This window comes from Pinus tabuliformis, chromosome 6 (genome assembly GCF_031772625.1).
Source record: "Pinus tabuliformis cultivar Carrire ecotype Pingquan chromosome 6, CPIR1, whole genome shotgun sequence".
Classification (NCBI taxonomy): domain Eukaryota; kingdom Viridiplantae; phylum Streptophyta; class Pinopsida; order Pinales; family Pinaceae; genus Pinus; species Pinus tabuliformis.
Genome location: NC_142292.1, coordinates 11,120,479 through 11,135,056, shown reverse-complemented (window position 1 = coordinate 11,135,056; position 14,578 = coordinate 11,120,479). Strand labels below are relative to the sequence as shown.

Here is a 14,578-nt window from a genome sequence, read left to right as displayed (position 1 = left end):
TCGAGCTACCTCCTCCAGCATGAGGGGAGCATCGAAGGTTCCTATTAACTATCCTTATCTATTTAAACAAACTTATTAAATACAAAAGGTATTGCGCTGTAAATACATAGAGTCCTAATCAAACTAAAACACTAATTCCATTCTCCTCGTAACATGATTCTTCTTGGATCCTTGACAGCTGTCCTCCTTCAGTTAGGCTGAGATGGCTGAGCTAAAGATGCAATAAACAAGCTAACCTTGGATGCTTGAAAGCGCTGATGGCTCATTAATTGACCAAAAGATGTGCTCTGTTTTTACGGTCTCTGTCTCCTACCATCCTCCGAAAATGTAGCAGCATGTTCCCAACTCTTTAATAACTCAAAGTATGGAACGCTGCTACCAAACACCATGTCTCCAGATGAGCTGTAGGCTGTATTGATGTACAGGTGTCTCTCTTCTAACATTCCCGGTCAAACTGTTTATTCTGCATTGAAAACATCACCTACAGCAGTTTTGTAGCGCGCTACGAAACTGCTGTGTGATTTAAAAAAACACAGTCTTCCTCTAAACTCCTCACAAAATTTAATAGCTGCTGACATAAGAGGTTAAAACAAAGTTCATTGTCATCCTTCAATTTCTGCTGTAATAACAAATAGCTCTGCATTTCTTGCTGTAACCTTTGCTTGTGTACTGATCGGTTTACCATTACCGCAGGTAGTGACAATTTTACCAGAATCTAGTGGACCAACAGGAAATTCATTAGTAGAAGTAGAACCTTCTAACATTTCACCCTGTGTATTTTCCAGACATCCATTCTGCTCCTTTTGACATGTATCACTGTGTTCCTTTAAGTGCTGGTGTTTGCTAGGCTTCACGGTTCACCATTTGAAAGATACTGCCATCGTAGACAAACCCACTGGTTGCAGCTGTTGCTATTGGTCATTATGGAAAAACTACCCTGTTGGTGGCTTCCTTTAGATTCTTGTCAAAATATGGGTATGGATTTGGATCACAGTATGCTGGAAGCTTTTCAAACTTCAAGAGAAGATGACAGAAACGTGATTCAAACCACCCTCTCCAACTCTGAAAATCATCTTCATCTGAAGCTGTAACATGGATTTGAATGAAAAAATCATAACTAGAGCAGAAAGGAAACCGTTCAAAGAGTACATTCCAGTCACCACTGTTTGGCAAAGTGCTCCAATTTAACTCCATTTTCATTATTGCATCCCAGCCACGTGAAAATTCTGACTTGAGTTTTTGTAGGGTGCTTTTTGTAACATTGTAACTGAAGTGACTATAGGGGTACACTGGTATGATAATTGGCATATGGTGATGTCTATCTGATCCATCAAAATAATCAGGCTGGGTCTCCACCAATGTCACTGGAGTTGGCCACTGCCAATGTGCATATATCCAAAAGAATCTTGAAACCAGCATACTGACGGTGGCATTTGGAAACATTTGGCAAACCCGTGCAACAAGCACAGCCCAGTGTATTCCTCCAAGAAACCCGAAAGTATGTGAATATATTCCTCTCCTCTTTGCCCAAAACTTGATACATCTCAGGGTGGAACGGAAGTTCTCAATCTTGGGTACTAGCTGAAGGATCCGTGCGGTAACTCTGTATCCATTCAAACCTTTGACAGTTGTATCATCAATATTCTCAAGCAATTTTTCATCGAGAATATCCATATCTTCTGGAATTGTTCTCAGACTCATTTGTCTTCTGACATGCTTCTTGCAATGCTTGAAATGTCTTGAAGTTCTTTTTCAGTAGTGATAAGATAGCCTTTTGCCTAAAGATCGCCCCTAAAGTCTTATTTTTACAATTAAAACAGAGGCGAACCATGCCATCCCATTCCTTGAAACTAATTGGAGGAAGAGGATTACAGGGTTCAATACGTACAACCGAGGAGTCAACTTTTGGAGGAGGCCTGAAATTGTTCTTGCCAACTTTCAAGAGATGTGAAACACGAGCTAGCAATTGAGTATTCACTCAAAGCCGGCAATACAAATTATCTCCTGGATTTGCAACAAGTCTCATAGCAAACTCTCTTTGGAACATGATAACGGCACATCTAAAATTGGTCTGTGTGATAACAATTTAAATGTAAGCGGAGAAGATATCTGATAAGGAATATTTGCTACACACACACATCGAAATAAGGCAGTTCACATTTGAGAACATCTCCTTGAATGACCTGCAGCCGAATGGCACTGCTTGTGCCTTGTACCCTGCACTGCAATTCCAGCACCATACGAGGATCCAACTCGACTGCTATTACCTTCTTGGCTACCTCTGATACCTAGTTCTGCGTTTTCTCTGATACCCACGGTTCGGAATAGAAATACAATCAATACCTTATCACACTCTGCATCAACTGAACATATTGACTGTAACAAATACCCATTATTATTGTACACAATTTTGAGATGACAAATACGGTTCTGTTGGTTCCGAAGAATAAAGTTGCAGGCCCTTTCCTATACGCTCCCGTTCAAGGTCATGAGAATCATAATCTCCCCACCGAAGTTGCACATCAATCCAATCTCTATCACTTGCCTTCTGATCAAAAATATCTTTAGACTCTGCCACAAAGAGGATCCAATCCATCAAGACACCGACTATGTGGATGCATATAGATTAACCAAATGGGCAAACCTATTTCCTCCAGCGCCATTTGTATTATCACTTATGTTGGTGCCAGACAAACGACCTGGAATTGCGGTTCCTATTGAAAGTGCATTATGTCCACCTCATAACCACCGCAACTTTCGCTTATACAACTGTCAACCGTCTCTTTGCAAGCACCCATATTATGACATGTTGCATTACCGCCAACTTGGAACATGAGTGATACAGAAGGGCAGCTCATTTCCATTCCTTACACATAACTTGGTTGAACTCAATGAATCCTTCCATTGGCCATTTTGGATCAACAGCCCTGCTAGGATTTTAACCTCTACTGAAAACTCGAACAAATCCCCAATTTCGTAGCATGCTACGAAAACACCTAAACATGTAGCGCTGCGAAACTGCTAAAAAAGAATTCAGGCGCTGCGAAAACACCCTGTCTTTAAGCTAGGCTAAAAAAATTTGGCAACAGCATTTTCAGTGATAACACTCAGGTTATACAGTTTTTTTTGTAGGAACAATTTATTCACCAGAGACTTAGATTGGTACAAAGTCCCTAACTTGTCCCACAAAGCCTTCGTCGTAGCTTCCCCTAATACATTCAGCAATACTGAATCTAAGACACACAATTGTATTGTTCTCTTTGCCATCCGATCCAACTTCTTCCATTCTTCATCAGACACTCCCGTTGGTTTAGTACCCAGATCTACCATGATCCACTGATCTTTATCCACCAACAGATCCTCCATCTTGAGTTTCCACAATTCAAAACTCTGACCATTAAACTTCTCGATCTCTATCTTTCCACTACTCGCCATCTTCTTTCACCACCAGAATAGATCCCGCAGATCTCCCACTGAACACGATCTACCACAGGCCCAAGTGAAACCCCTTAGCAACAAAGGCGTCCCCTTGAAGCCAAAGGAGATCTGATACCAAATGTAGGTTTTAACCCCGTACATAAATTACTTGCATACGAATTATAGAACACAAAAAATAAACAATGCGAGAGCATAACACATAAAACACATCTACACAGAGATTTTCCCCTGGATCCCAAAACCTGGACTACCAGCTTGATTTTTCATTATATTCCTTTCAATGTTTACAATACATATTTATACATGTCGAAGCATCCAATGCCATGGACCGAAAACCATCGCATCCAAAACCATGGACCGAAAACCATCGCGTCCAAAACTATGTGCGAAAATCATGCACAAATCATTGGTAGGTCCGCCCAACCTAATATAGGGTCCAAAACCAAAATTTTTCGAGGCGCTGCCCCGGACCCCATAGAGTGGGGTTACCTGCACCCCTCAAACCCCCCGTGACTCCCCCCGCTACGCAATCGGAGCAATGAAGGGGGGATCCACCCCCCTTCTAACCCCCCGGTTAACTACGTGGGCTAGTCGTGGAAAGAATATAACACAACCCAACACTAGAAATGATCTCCTAAGGAAAAATGATAAAATAATAGTTAAAATAATAAAATAAGAGTTATGAATTTTGGAGGGAAAAGAAGAAAATTGTTTTTTTTATTTGTATTTTTGGGTTATCTCCTTATAGGTTTAGCCAAATTTCAAGTGTAGACACTTGTTGGGTGTGGAATTATATCTCATATCCAACGCGTTCACATTGTACATACTTCTAAGAAGATCCACATTAATAAAAGTTGAAGGTACATTATAAAAGTGTGTTAATGTATCTTCATTTTTTATCAATGTGGGTCTTCTCATAAGTATGCATAATGGGTACTCGTTGGATGTGGAATGTAATTCTCCACCCAATAAGTGTGTACACTTGAAATTTGACTAGACCTATAAGGAGATAAGCCAAAAATACAATTACAAAAATAGTTTTCTTCTTTTCTCTCCAAAATATTTACATCTATCTCTTTTTAAATTTAAAGGATTTTACCAAGCTTACAAAAAAAAAATTACAAAGTTGAGATGTGCTCAGTTAGGGTTTCGACCTACTAAATCATCTTCACAAGTGTTATCTTCCCAAACTCTAACGTTTTTTTCCCCTCTGCTGGAATTATGACAAGCAACATCAACATGTAAGTCGAGAGGGGAGAGATCCTCTCCTACCATAGCATCATAGCAGGCGAATCAATTTCTCAAGGAGTGGCTGTGACATCCAGCGGATTTGAAGGAGGATCCAAAGGCACCCCAGTACTGGCCGCACAATGGAAGACCAGAATAAGGGGACAATGTCTACCAAGTGTAGTTAAAAAAACCTTGATTTGTAATTCCCAGCAACAAACTGGAGAATTATCGTAAATTCATGAAATATCATGCATTGATCTCTAATTTTATCAAAATTTGGCCCTCAGAACGTGATATGGTCAAATGGATCCAATTAAAATGGCAGCCAAAAGGGCATATAGATCTGAAGTTGGGGGCTCAGGGTTTCTTTAAAGTGATTTTTACCAATCTTGAGGACAAGGAGAGGGTTTTTGATAATGGACCCTATTTCTTCTACAATGTTGTGCTCTTCATGCACCATTGGGAAGAATGCTACAATCTAGACCAAGAGAAATTCATGGCTGCCCTAGTATGGGTCTGATTATTTTCTCTCCCTAACAATTTTTGGTATCTAGAAATATTAAAAGGGATAGGAAACTCTATAGGGAGTTTTGTCAAGGTAGTTGAATCAACAAGGCGAGCACAGTATACTTCATATGCCCAGATTTATGTGTATATGAACATAATTGAGCCCCTACTGGAATTCATTGAGTTAGAGTATCAAGATGAGATATGGCATTAGCCTCTGAATTACGAGCATGTTCCATTCTGGTGTAGGAGATGCCCTAAATATGGTCACCTGTACCGAGATTGTCCTCTAAATAAAACTGAATCAATGGAGCTGCAAATTGCCAAAGATTCTACCAATCCCCAAGAAGATTCGGAGGGTTTTTAGGAAGTACAAAAAAAAATCATAATGTGAAGTCCCCCCTGTCTCTTCTTAACCACAACCAAGAAAAGGACCGAACAACACCAATCGCTATGAAATCTTGATGGAGGAAGGTGAGAACTCCAGTGAACCCGGAGACCCAGCCAACAAAGAAAACCCTAAATCCCCACCAAAGGGTGGAAACAAACCAAAGAGGAAATTTGAGGATGAACTGCAAGAAAACGAAGCACTAGTACCACATAAGGATCAAGTTAATATGGAGATAAATGATAGAAAGGAGGAACTCAGCATAGAAGAACAAATCATGAGAAGATTGTTGAATGAATGGTGACATATGGATGAATTATTCATCCCTGAGTATCAAAAGAAACTGTACCGAGAAACTTTTCAACAGTATCAAGCTAAGTAAGGGTCAATATCTTTGGATCAACCAGATCACTTAGGATCTCAACAAGGCCAGGGCTTAGACCTAAATACATCTAGAAAAGGAGGCAAGAAGAGGGGCCGAAAGAATTTGCAAGAATCCATACAGATGATGGGAGATATACTAGTCAACTCGGGAAGGGTGGTGTCACTGTTAGCGGTTTTCCACCAAATCAATAAGCCTTCTCAATGATTATTACCTCCTAGAATGTGAGAGGCCTCAACAGTAGAGGCAAGCAATGGTATTTGAAAGACAGGCTCAAAAGAGACAAATCAAGCATTATGATTATCCAAGAAACAAAAATCTCGAAAAGTAGACTAAAGGAAATTATTAGGAGTTTTAAACCTCAGTACGAGGTGGTAGCTCGAGATTCCAAAGGTAGTATAGGGGGGCTCGTTATCCTATGGAATCCTACAGAGATCATATTTGAGGATTGGGTCAGCATTCCTCAAATTCTCTTAGGAAAATTCCGACACATTGGTACCCATGATTGGGCTCTACTGACAGGGGGTATATGGGCCTAACATTCCAGGAGAAAAAGGGGTTTTCCTACAGAATATAGGAAAACTAAGAAATTTATACTAAGAGGAGCTTTGGATTCTTGGAGGGCATTTCAACCCAATCCACTAGAAGAGAAGAAGGGAGGACTTTGTCGTATAGATGTTGAGATGGAAGCGTTTCAAGACACAATCATGGAGCTGCAACTAGTGGATATGCCAACAAATATTGGTATGTATACCTACAACAATCAACGTGGGGATCCACATCAAGTAGCATCACACCTTGATAGATTTCTGGTTTATGAACAAATGATTAGTAGAGATATTTTTCTTGAAGCCTCCATACTCTCGTGCATGGAATCAAACCATTGGCCGATCAGGATGGATATTGATCTGAAAATAACACCCAAGAATTGCCCCTTCCACTTCAAATCTTTCTAGCTAAGGGACCCTTTGTTTATGCAAAAAGTAGAAAGTTGGTGGAAAGGGAGCACAACTCAAGGCAAAAACCACATGCACACATTCCAACTAAATTTAAAAGACATTAAAACTCAGATTAAGCATTGGAACGAGGAGGAGTTTGGCAACATCATGAAAGATCATAAACAACTCCAAGACAGAATGTAGGACATCCAACAAAATATAATCACTAACGGAAGATCTCAAAGCTTGGTTGAGGAAAAAGAACAGTTGGTGAACCAACTTGAAGAAGAAAAAAAGAGGAAATTCTGTGGAAACAGAAATCCATAATACAATGGCTTAGGGAAGGTGAGAGAAACACTTGATTTTTCCACAAATCCATGATCCAGCATCGACAACACAATTGAATATTCTCCTTTAAGGATGATTCGGGAAACAGATTGGTTCATCGTGAAGAGATAGAAAACCTGGTAGTAATTCACTTCCAGTCCCTTCTTTCTGAACCTCCCTAGGATAGATCGGAAGTTATTCAAAGGATCACTTGACACATTCCACAACTCATTTCTAGAGATCATAATAATGCCCTCTTGTTTGTTGTTACTCTGGAGGAAATAGAGGATGTTGTCAAGGGAATGGCCAAAAATAAAACACCAGATCGAGATGGATTCAAGGCAGACTTCTACTAAGCCACATGGCACTTTATTGGGTAATATATACTTGAAGTGGTGGAGGAATCTTGTCTAAATAAAAGGGTAAGTCTTGGATTCAACTCCATATTCATTTCTTTAATCCCCAAAACTACTAAATCTGAAGATCCCTCAGGTTTTAAGCCTATTTCCTTGTGTAATTTTATTTATAAGATCATATCCACTGTTATAGTCAAGCATCTTAAGCCCCTCCTTCATACTCTTACCTCTCCTGAACAAACTAGTTTTGTGGAAGGCTGAAAAATCCTTGATGGTATCATCACCTCACAAGAAATTATTCACTCCTTGAAGCAGCTTAAAACCCTGGGCATGATGATCAAGATGGATTTATCTAAAGCTTATGATCACTTAAGTTGGTATTACCTTATTAGTATTCTTAAATATTTTGGTTTTGACCAATGTTGGTTGAATTGCATCTTCTCCCTTATCTCATCTCCAATATTTTCTATCTTGCTCAATGGATCTCCCACTAAAACTTTCAATCCTTCCCGAGGCTTAAGATAGGGTGATCCGGTCTCTTCTTTTCTATTCATCCTAGCAGCTGAAGAACTGGGTAGATATCTGAGAATGATTGTTATTTCCTCCCAAATCAAGGGTCTTCGTCCTTGGGGCAATGATCTTCTCATTACCCACCAGCTATTTGCGGATGACATCATGCTATTCTGTCAAGTTTCTCTGAGGAAAGTAAGAAATATCAAATATAATATGCATGAATTTATGAGAGCTTCAAGCACCTTGGTTAATAATGAGAAATCTAGCATCTTCTTCTTTAATACCCTTGTGAATATTCAAACCTTCCTTGCTAAGTTGCTTGCCTTTGGAATTGGCTCATTTCCTATCAAATATTTCGGAATGCCTCTGGTGTTTAATTCCTTAAAGACTTCTTGTTCAAAATACCTTCTCCAAAAGATCCAAACGAAACTCAGCAGTTGGGATTTTAGAGCCCTCAACTTGGCCGGCAGGATAGTTATTCTAAAAGCATTTCTACAGTCGATACCTATCTACCATCTCTCCAAGATGGCCGCTCCCAAAACCTCATGTGTCAGTCTAATTTATGGAGGTGAATTAGAGCATCTATTTTAATATCAATCCAAGTTGGTAAAATTAGAAGCACGCCCAAAGTATATGGATCTTAGATTTAACATGTGTAGGAAGTACTTGTTTAGATGAAAATATTGGAAATGTATATTACAAATGGAAATGCATATTACAAATATAAAATATTGATTGTAAAGAAAGCATAGAAATTATTTCAATGATTCTATATGGACCATAGACAACAAGGAAGAGGCTTTATCTTAGAGTTCCTGGTTGTCCTTCCTCATCATTCCTTTTCTAACAAAACCAATTCCACCATAAATTATAACACAATTAAATTAAGAAAGCAGTAAATATTAAATGCATAAACACAATTTCGAATTCAATTCTTAGCTCACAAGGAAGAGGATCTAACTTAGATGCATGGATTTTCCTTCCTTACTTAAACTAATTATTGAAAGGAAATCACTTAAAAAATATAAATGGCTATGACATACAATGAATTGACTTAGAAAATATTCACAAGAAATTGTAAAGGAAATATTCAGCAATCTAAGATATTAACAAATATGCACAACAATTACAATGTAGTGTACTTAGCTTAGAATGGGGGACCTTCCACCTTTTCTTGGTACACTTGAAGACTATCAGCTATAGTAGATCATAAATCACATCCCACAACAATCACAACAAGAAATAGAAGGCAAGTTCTTCAAATTATATTCAAAAATAGAGAAGTCACAATGATCATAATAATATATCCATAGTTGCTTAGTTGGTGTGCTTAAATAGGCTAAGAATGTAACTAAATAAGCTAAAATGAATGTAAAAACCAATGAGAGTCCTATTCCACCTACTAGTGTTGAATCCATCCCTTTGTTGCACAAAATATGGAAAGTTTCCACAAAATCACAAAATTGCCCCTAAATCAGGGGATTTCCTAAGTGACTAGTCAAGTTTGACCAGCTTTGACCAGTCTTGTTCTAACTCATTTGGAGTGTGTCAATGGGAGTTTGTTCATCCTTGGTTCTTGTACTTTTCTAATCTATCTTCATTTTGTGCCCATGGGTCCTGCACATGCAACTTCAATGGAGCCACTATGGGAAATTTTATTTCTGCCAAAAATAATTTTTAATGCTCAATTTTTACTAAAAAATCTAAAAATTAAAAGACATAATTATTTTACCTTAACGTGAAAAAAGAGGCCAAAATATGACAAATATGATCATGATATGGAGGTAAGGGATGATATAATTGTGGAATGTGCATGGTGAAAAAGGTCAAAATTAGGGGCCAACATCTCCCCCTTGCTAATCTACAAGCATGTCCTCATGCTTGTCTTTGTCTTTTGGATCTCCTGCCTCTGCATGTTGATCTCCCTGATGTTCTACCTGTGGACCTACCTCCTGATGTAGAAGCCTCTATCTGAGATGCTTGTAAAAGGATGCCAATACCTTCTTTCTCTCTTTCCTTTTCTTTGTAGATTGCACTCTTCACTTTCTGCTTTTCATATTTGTACTGCCATTGTTTTTTCTCTTTTAGCCCCATGTATGCCTGTTTTGAAATGAGGATATTTTTTGTTTCTAATTTCTTCAGTTTCTTCTTCAACCTCTTGTTTTCTTTAACAACCTTGTTATTTTTCTCCTTGTACATTTCATTTTCTTTCTTGAGATGTATTTCCATAATTTTAGTTACCTTGAGCTTTGTGGCTAATTCCTCCATCTTTTTGACATTTTCTTCTTTATGACTTTCCGATGGTTCACCATGAACCTATTCGGAAATCCCTTTTATCTTCTTTGCATGTGATGAGTAGGATGTTGATCCCTCAATCCAAGAATATTTTTCCAACTCCCTAAGTTTTTCTTGTGCTTCTCTTTCTAACCTCTCAATAAGTTCTTGGTGTGGTTGTTGAGGTATGTCAAGAGGTATCTCTTCCAGAATTTCTTCCTCAATGTCTTGGTCTTCCTTAGAAGATTCCTTGATCATATTTTTCTTTGAATTCTTTGGGAAAGATATGAAAGATCTTTCTTTCTCTATGCTTATGCCCTCTTGATTTTTCTTAGATCTGGTTCTTGGGTATAATGGTGAATGCATGACATCTCTAGAAAGATGTAACTGCTCAAGTGCTTCCTCATTTCCAACTAGCTCATGTTCCTTCTTAAATTCTACAAAATGATTCTTATCTAAGAAGTTTTCCCATGTCTCTCCTCTATTTTTCAACTGATATTCAATAAGGATTTTTATTAATCCTTGATGGAAGTAGCTAGTTTCCTTGCTTCCAGTTTTTCTTTTCACTCCTTCAACCATTTTCACTAAACTTCTAGAAAAGAAATAAGGGAGGTTTAATTTACAGTGACATTTTATATGCTAGAGGAATTTGATATGATATAGATGTACTATGCTATACTTCCCATCACAAGTAAATTATTTTTGAATAATAAGAACTAGTTCTTCCCATGGTTTTCTCAACCATTCCCTTGGAAACACTTTGGTTTTGTCAAATGTTCCTTTCCTTTTCTTTTCTAAAAAGTAGTTCCATCCATTCTCATTAAATTGTTTCCCTTTATAATATTCCTCCCTTGTCCTTGATAGATTTGTGGCTTAAGAAAGGTAATTTGGTGTGATTGGAACAAGAATTCCTCCTACCATGGTTTCCTCATTACCATAGTTAGATACAAACATCTCTATCACTTTTGCACTATACCCATTAAATCTCCTAAGAAACTCTAATAAGCCTACTTGATAGAGCTTCTCGATAGTCTCTTTATTCCAATTTTCGATTTGAAATCATGTGGACTCAATTATTCTTCCCATACTAAAGTTTCGATGACTCTGTTCTTTCTTGTTTTGGTATCTGTATTAATTTAAATAACCTTCAACAGTGAATAATCTCATGGGAAAAAACGATGACTCTATTTTAAAGAGGAGAACTTCGTTTGCAGTCTTAAATAATAGAGAAATTTATTTTGTTGTGTGAAGAAAGATTCAGCTTGTAGATGTATTTGAAGAAAAAAAATTAATAACACAGAGGTGTACTTACCAGAACTTTGATCTTAATGTTGTCTACAAGATGAGGAGAAACCCTTGATTTTTGAATACCCATGAAGATGAGGAGAAACCCCTTGCTGGAATATCGAATTTTAAGGATGAAATACCAACTCTGTAACTGCTACTTATTCACAAAGATAAGGCTCTGTATTTTTGAAATCGATTTCTAGAAAAATTATGTTACTTACAGTCTTTTGCTCCTTGGAAATTTTGATTTATCTTTTCCACCAATGATCTAACTCCAGCACTGAAATCGATTTCTGGAAAAGATGATGTTGCTTACATTCTTCTGCTCCTGGAAATTACATTTTGTTTTTTCCACAAATGGTTTAACTCCAGCACTGAAATCGATTTCTGGAAGCACTCATACATCTCACAACCTTAACACTGACTTCACTCACCAACAATGCAACTTGAGTTATGTTTTGGCTCACACTTTGTTCATAACTTTTAGAGCTCATCTTTTCCACTGTCAACGATGTAACTTAGAGTCTCAAACTCAAGTTTAGGCTACCAACAATGCTCTTAAAACTCGGATTTGTTATCTATGCTGACAACTATTTTTTTTTAACAACTTAACTGACCTCCATTCCTATCCAAACTCAAACACTGAGAATTTCACTTGATTCCAAGGATTTGTATCTCACAGATCAATCTCGAAGTTCTAGTTAATGAAACTCATTATTTTTCACGAAACTGTTCAGGATTTCCTCAACACTGCATACCCTAAAAATTTTCACCTTGATTTGAATCGATTTCATCCTTGACTGCACTTATAAAATTGATTTCAATTATGGGTTTTACGCTTCCTACCTGAGCTTTTTAGCCATAGCATTGTCCTTTATTTCTCCTTCATTTCTCTTTCTGGTTCTCATCAGTAGCACTGGGCTTCCTTCTACTCTTTTTCTAAGCCTTCATTGCCTCTCTGAGCTTTTGCGTTGATGAAATGGCACTCTTGAACTGAGTTTGCAGTGTTTTGAACTTCGTTTGGCTGCATTGCGTTTCCTATAGGTGCAGCGTTTGAATTTCTTTGACTGGACAACATTGACACTTGTCTATTCTCCCTTGGTTGATTTTGATGACCACTTTTCATCATACTTAGTTTCCTCATTGATTTTCAAAAATCGATTTTCATCATACTTAGTTTTCAAAAATTTGATTTTTTTTATAATTGCCTTTGGTGCATATTACCATATGCCTTATTATTATTACATGCATTTTGATTTTTATCACCATTACTTAACCCTTTCATACATAAGTATTTGTAAAGTACTTGATTCCCATTGTATGAAGTTTTTATGCCATTTATCAAAATGAGCCTTTTATAATGTATCATCAAGACTACATTCACATTGTTTTCTTTGATGATTACAATGATCTTCTCAAGATCCCTCATGTAATGATTTATTTCATCTCCTTGTTCTTCAAAGTCTAATGTCTTCCTTCTCATGATGCATTTCTTAATGATTCTCCATATGTTCCTTGTAATAATTACTCTTTGAAATAGCTTTTGAAATGACCATTTCAAGGTCATTTCAAGACCCAAAAAAAAATAGAGTAATTTTTTAATTTCTCATGTAAATGCATCTTGATTCCATAGTTCTTCATAACATTATAACTCCTTATTTAAAACACATTTGTTCTCATTTTTGTGACACTAACACATGTTTTTTATGTAACTTGTTTTGCAAAAAAGACTTTGTTTTGTAGGCAAAGGGACATGTGACTTTTTGCAAAAAATGAATTTGATTTGAATAGATGGTAAGGTAAAATTTTGTGAAAAGAAAAATATTAAGGTATGTGCAGTGGATGAAGGGCTTACACTCTTATTCACCAAGGTTTAATTAGTCTCTTAATTCAAGAATTTCTTTCAAAATCAAAAGTCATTAAAAATAAATGTGTAACTTACAGTGTTTCCATCACTTTGATTGGTTGATGCTTGAAAAGAGGTGTCTTTCCAATATCTCCCTTAGTTGTTTTGAGATGAACTGGTCTTCAAATATCTCTTCTAATTGTTTTCTCTTTGTATACAGGTCCCTTCTGATAGATTTTTAACTTGAGTTTCAATTCCCTTTGTGAAGTAGAATTTCCTTATGTTCAGGTCCCTTTATGATGTAAACTTTTACTTATGTTCAGGTCCCTCTATAAATTCTTTTCATTTTCAAGTCCCTCTATAATTGTTGATTAAAGTGATCACATATAGATTTGAAGTGAAAATGTATTGCATTTTGAGTTGCTAACCTTATTGAGTTTAACAAGGCAAAAACAAATGCACTTGTTTTCTTTTCTTCCCCCCTTGCTTATTCTGAGACTTGTCCTCAAGTATTCATATTGGAGGGCTTTATTTTGCAGAAAATAAAATGAAAGTGAGAAACACAAAAATAAATGATGAAAACGAAGACCGGGTGATCTTCATTTCCAGAATTGTTACCGGCTCGATCCTGGGACCTGTGGGTTATGGGCCCACGAAGCCCCATTCTGAGACTTCTCTCCGCCAAGCCATCGCCTTTCCTTCGAGAATTTTCCAATGCATCACTGCTTACGAGATCCTTAGCTTTCAGATCTTCTCCCGCAACATCATCGGCTTGCATTCTCGGCAAGCTCATCCAACGTGAAAGTTTCCAGTCCCGGATCATCTTCCAAGAGTCGACGAACACCTTCACAGGTCAAAGAATCAGATTGTTTCTTGAAGTAGGATGACCGAGAGCGCACAGCTTCAGTGATGACCGCATCCATCTGAGAATCCTGGCTAGCCATGCCTTTCGCTTTTCTCTTTGCTGCTTTCAATGCCCACTCCAACTGTGTTCTGTCTGCTAGCCTCTTCCGCTCGTCCAGTACCATGACGATGGGGCTGGGGTGGCGTCGCAGCCGTGGTAGTGGGGCTGTCGAGCACCACTGCCGCCTC

General features: G+C 37.7%; 1 pseudogene; it reads right to left on the bottom strand.

The window, feature by feature from the left end:
* Positions 1-602: 602 nt before the first annotated feature.
* Positions 603-10,347, bottom strand: LOC149256966 (uncharacterized; annotated as a pseudogene).
* Positions 10,348-14,578: the final 4,231 nt, after the last annotated feature.